The 6,236-nt window shown below is 36.0% G+C and overlaps 1 non-coding gene across 1 annotated transcript; it reads left to right on the forward strand.

The window, feature by feature from the left end:
* Positions 1-5,292: 5,292 nt before the first annotated feature.
* On the forward strand, positions 5,293-5,397 carry LOC138375203 (small nucleolar RNA U13). The gene has a single exon (XR_011231455.1). It is a non-coding gene; the product is annotated as a small nucleolar RNA U13 (small nucleolar RNA).
* The last annotated feature ends 839 nt before the right edge of the window (positions 5,398-6,236 follow it).

Here is a 6,236-nt window from a genome sequence, read left to right on the forward strand (position 1 = left end):
AGAATTTTATTTCTTACTAGTCTGGTAGCCAATTTGGAATAAGAGGAGAGGAAAAACAGAATCGAGAACTGATGGAGGGATTCTGATTTGGAGTAAGAAGGCAAAGAAAAGGAGAAACGTCCTGGTAATGGCATAATGAATACATTTCAGCCCTTGTTTTCTCCAGTGAAGATTCTGTGTTCTCCATTGTTTATCTTTAGGTATACTTTTAATTAAATGAAGCATAGTCTTGAACTATTGTAAGGGCTGCAAAGAGCATAATTCTGCCCCCAAAGTTCACACGGTGCAGGCAGCTGGGTACTACTTTTAAAGTCATCAAAAAAATGTGTAGAATAAAATACTTAAAACCATCTATTTTGTTGATTCAAGCTTATTCAACCTTTTGCCAGTGGGAGCTTTTACTGTACACTTGAGTTGCTCGCTTGATGGTATTTGCCTCCAGTGAAATCCTGTTTGGGAACTCATATTCTTTTATATACTGAGATCCAAACTGTTTTGAACAGGCCTGGCTTCATTAAAATGATTTCCTACTGTCACACAGTGACCTAAATGACAATTGACTTTTGCCTTCCATTAGCAGAATGCATTCAGATTTCATTTTCATGTATGAATGCAATTCATGCTTCACATCATGTTATTTTAAACAATACCACAATGTAGATTCATGAATAGTGCTTTAAAATCTATTTTCAATGCTGGTATCTTTTAAAGAATAAACTGTAAGGAGTCCTATGCCCTTCTAGTTCTAATTCTCTGAAAATGCATTGCAGCATTTAAAGGTGATTAGCCTTATACACTCTTAGTGCACCGTAAGCTTCTAATGGAATGTGTTATATAACCAAAAGCAAAAGGTTTCTCCCTCTCTCCTACTGCCAGGCATTATACAATACAGAGGAGCAAAAGAGTTGAACTGGCATAAAAATATCTTTCAATACTGATTAAATAGCAATAAATCCTTAAAATTATTTCCCAGTGCTGTTACTATCTCCTACACTAATTAATAACAACAAACCACTCATAACAGCCATATGGATGACTCTAAGATTAGTCTGAAGTTTTACCTCAGTTACAGAAATAGATGATGAATTTAGGAAATAAATACTAAAAAAACCCTTGTTTCTCTTAGCCTCTTCATTTTTCCTCCTATATTTTAGTTCAGATTTCATTCTTTTGCAGTTTTAGAACAGAATGCGTTGCTGTTGCTGAACTCTTGATGAATACAAAAAGCCCACAATGGGAGTTTATTTGATCTAAAACATGATTAATGTGGTGAATTGCATGTAGTCCCAACCTTTTAAATCTCTCTGAAGAATTACATTTCTGTCCACAGGCATGTCACTGTTAAAAAATGAGCCACCTAATAAAAGAACACACAGTATATTAATATGTAATTTCTTTCCCAGTATGAATGCTAATTACTGACAGTGCAGACCTTATGCTTGGTCCTCGATATGGATAGACTTTCTAGCTGTCTTGGTTGGTGTCATGATTCTTATTATTTCATTCACCCACATTTTCACTTTAAAGGCTCCTAAAGATAGGCAGAGGGGCTACTTAGAGTTTTTCTAGATCTAACACAATTTAGCTTGAAAATCTGTAAGGGGAGGAGGAGGAAGAATAGGCTAACTTATTTCCAAAAATTAATTTGGTTTGCATGAAAAGAAATGTCATTATGTTAAATAATTCCCCTCTTGAAGTACTTTCTCAGTTGCTTTCTGGCAGTCTCATTAACCTGTAAAGATAATTCAGTTGCCTAACATTTTTTTCTTGTTTGCTTCCAATTGAGCATTATGTAAATGTGGGTTTTCTGCAAATTACAGGAGCTTCAAATGTTCATTTCAATTGTTGTTTGTTGGGTTGGGTTTTTGGGTCTTTTTGGTTGTTTTTTTTTAATACCAGAGTCTGGTAGAAGGGAGTAATTCTCACTTACAACTTTCATTCTTTGACCCACCCATCTAGCTCTCTTTCTTCTTCAAGCCCTTATATTTATTCCACACTCAGTATCCCATAAATTCTCATACCTCACCAGGAAGAGCCTTTAATAATATATTAAGACTCAAAAGTCAAACTCTCAGCCACTTAGTACTTCAAACTATTTGATATCAAAAATACATCCCAAGTTCTTTGAGGAGACTTACCTCTTTTAGAATTGTGTTAAATTCATCTGTATTCCCCCAGTGCCTAGCATGGAGTCTGAGATATATAGAAAGCTCTTCTCTTGGCCTCCATCTTACCCAGCACTGAACTTTGCACTATTCAGAATTGCTTTTGATCAAGTGCATGCTCATCCATTTAATAAATGCTCAAGTTAAACCAGTTTTCCATTGGAAGTGGCTTAAAAATCAAACTTGTACTGCTTTGATTAACATACACCTTCAAGGGCAGGAGTACAACTGACCTCATCTATTTCTAAGGCTGAGAAAAGTGACAACTATAATACCTTTTCTTTTCATAAGTAAAATTTTAAGTTAATGGGATCAGAGTTCAGAAAATTATGTCAGAATTTTCTTTATGGGTCAGAAAAAGAAGAAAACCCATTATAAGGATGCCCACAATTTAAGGCAATACCAGTGAAGAGTAAAAAGACACAACATGATGCCGAGAAGCTGAAAAGCCATCAACGGTAACTAGAATAAGGACATTCAATGACAATACTTGAAAAATGATAATACATTGGGAGTGGAAGAAAAGCAAAGTCTATAAACTAAAAAGAAAAACCTGCCTGTAAGTAGCTTCACCTTCAAAATAGACAAGTAAAAATTTAAGCCCCTGAAAATTGCCATAGCAAGAAATACCAAAGGCCATTTATTAATTGAAGTTACTTTCTATGATTTGTTTAGCTCCACCCAAGGTCTTCCCAAGTCCCCAGGCTACAATCCCAGAATGCAGGACAGTCTCTGACACATAGTAGACATTCAAGTAAAGATCTGTCGTTGAATGAATGTGCCTGTTCTTAGATAACTAAGCTTGCATTTGTTGTCGGTTAGCTTAGATGATGTACAAATTGCAGCCCTTAAAAATACTAAAGGCTATTAACCTTACCTTGATTATAAAATGGGATAGGGAAGAACTCAAATGTAGATAGATATAAACCAATCGGAAGTTGACAGGATGGGTAGTTTCAGAGCTGGTTATTTGTTTGTTTTTTGTTTTGTTTTGTTTTGTTATGCTTTTTAATATTCTCAGGTAGTAGTTCAACTTCTAAGGGGACTCTTAGCCTCTGAGCTGTCCTGCTGTCTGTGTTCTTGTTTGTCCTGTGAGGTCTCACTATGAGAATTTCCCTGGGCCCCTGCGAACCCCTGCAGCATGACGAAGATTCCTGACAGATTTATTTCCACTGTATCCCATAATGACCACTCCTCCCCTCCCATTCTTGGAAGTTACCTGAGTGACCCTTTTCCTTGAAACTCAAAGTTTATAACCAATATACAGAGAGGAGACTCTATTTTTTTAATTTAGATAAGGTAAAAAAATAAGATAGTGTTTTATATCAATCATTAGTGTTCTGCCTTCCTTTATACAATTTGAAGATCTTTTGGTAAACATTGTCAGCTGAAAATATCTGATTCCTAAACTTCAATAGTTCCCCAAGTAATGAACAGCTTCTACTGATCCATTTTTTTTTAGAATATGGTCACATGTGCCTAATATATTATCCTCCCCGCAAAATTATCTGCTTCCTATAATGTTCCAGTAATTGACTTTGAAAATGTTCCTTAAACAATATGTTTTAAAGAGCAAAATCACCCTGCCCTATTCAACATTGCCCTACTTAACCCTCAATTGGTCCAATCCCTTCTTCCCCTTGCTTTTCGCTCACACAAAGGAATGTTCCATAAAGCAGTAACTATTGATTTCTAACGCTGATGCACGAAATCAAGGGGAAAGTGGGAGAAAAGGGGGCAATTTTGAAAAGGAAATGGAGAGAAAAGTGAACCTGAGCCAGAAATGGACATTTTGTAATGGCTGGTTCCATTTCATCATTTTGCCATTTTATCTCTTCCCTTCAATACCAAGCTTTACACATTTCCTCACAGTTTTTACAAAGCACGCATGGTCACCTTCACATCCATAAAGAAAATATTCTATCTGTAAGGGTGGCCGAGTTGTCTCCAAAGACCCACATGGGTTTGTTTGTGTTTATTCTTCCAGCAGTAAAAGAGATAATGTAAAACACCACTGGTTCATTGATCTCCTAACACTTCTCTTTTTTTTTTTCTCAAAGTTTGTCCCTGAAATATTTGCCTTTACCACTGCTTAGGTATAAAGTATGTGCCTTCTATAACTATTATAGAAGGCACATTATATATTAATGTTTATATATTATATACAAACACGATACATATAATATATAACATTATATAGTAACATTATATATTAACTTTTTCATTTAAGTATTTTATTTGCTGATTGATTGCTTAATGTGTAGTAGTTGTGGCCTAAAAGTGCTTATAGTACTTTTTTATTTATTTTATTTTTTCCTTGCTAAATCTAAATGTCTGTATAGCTTGGCCTGCTTTGAGGTGACATTTTGGTAATTTTTAAAGATCTGTATATGTGTATATGTGGAAGAAAATAAATATATATGCATCTGTATATATGTATAAATGTATATATCAGACATATATATGAATATATATATGATTGTGCCCATTTGATTTGTCCTGTCTCTTAAATTCTGCTCATTTTATAGGTCTTTCCATGTCACATTATTTGACATAATTAAAGTCAAAGGTTTTTTTTTTTTCCCAAAGCCTTTAGTACACTCAAGTCTTGTTATTTAGCAAGAGGTTTAACTTATTTTTTAGGCTGTGATGATGCTAAGCGTGGAAGGAGATCCACTCAGCTAGAAGTTTCACATTTGAAAATGCTGGTAGATCACTCCAGCAAAGAGAAAAGGTATAGATTGCTCTAGAATGGCTGGACTCTAAGTGCAGAGGGACCTACTGCAACAAGTTATCAAACAATCTCCTGCCCGTAGACCACGGCTGTCCTCCTCCCACCCCCTACCCCCTCCCCGCCAGCAAGCAGGTGCCTCCTGGCCCCAGGCTCTGACTGGTGACTGAATGAGCACAGCGCCCCTAGTGGTGACTCTCTGGTGGTCATCTGAACCCTTTTAGAGAGTGGGGACATTCAGACTGCTTGACTTTCTTTGGCTCTGGTAGCATGTTCTCTCTTTTAATATTTTTCAGTGACTCAGTTCAGCGCCCTGAATCATCCAGATGCTCTGAAAATAAAAACATCCTGACAGTTTTTATGCCATCTAATATTTTAAAAAATGTTGGTGAGAAGTTCCTTTTGTAGTTCATAGACATGATGATTAGATTTTCTTGCTCTTGTGTGAGATATCATCTCCCTCGAAACTTGTTACGACATTGGTACGTTACCCGTCTGATGTGAAAAAAAACATACATATATATGTAATATATATTTATAGGTGAAAAGCTCTCCTCTTAGTGATGTTCACTTCACTGTTCAGAACCTCACGTACCAATCCTGTTAATAACAATTCAACATTTCAAGGAAAAGGATGAATCTGGGCTTGCCTGTTTTTCATTATTTGTTATGGGTTTTTTTTGTTTGTTTTTTGTTTTAGCACTAGCTACTACCACTGCTCACCACTTTTTATGCCAGTAACATTTTTTAACATAGAATACCTATGAAAGGAAACTTACTGGAATGGAAAGAAATTATTTCAATTTCACAACAGGACAGAGCTTTTTGCTTCTTTTCAGCAATTGCTGTGTTTCCATTACATAGAATTGAGAAGTTTCTCTCTTTTCTTTGGCTGCCAGAAAGCTCAGAGCCAAATTTGCAACCCACCTCAAGTGAATGACTTTATATTTCAGACCATTTAGTTTATATACCAACCTTTTCTGGGGCTTTACCTTATTTTTCTACCTTTATTTTCCCTTCATTCTGATTTCGGATTTATTCGTTCTTTATCCTTGGTCCTATTATGCATACATGTTAAGGTTTTTTGTTGTAAATGAGGTCAGTTGCGCACATAGAATCACAGCATATACGCATATGCATACACAGTAGGAAAAGTTTCTCAGAGTATAATGAAACTCTTCTTTTAATGTCCCTTTATGATATGAGAATACTCAAGCAGACAGATTCACACAGCAAGACCAGAATGTGTGCTTATGTCTGCTGGTGGTGTTACTATGGGAGAGAACATGGGGGATACAATAAACCTCTCGACAGCACCCAGATCTGATCTGCAGGGACGC

The sequence above is a fragment of the Eulemur rufifrons genome, chromosome 24 (assembly GCF_041146395.1).
Source record: "Eulemur rufifrons isolate Redbay chromosome 24, OSU_ERuf_1, whole genome shotgun sequence".
Taxonomy (NCBI): domain Eukaryota; kingdom Metazoa; phylum Chordata; class Mammalia; order Primates; family Lemuridae; genus Eulemur; species Eulemur rufifrons.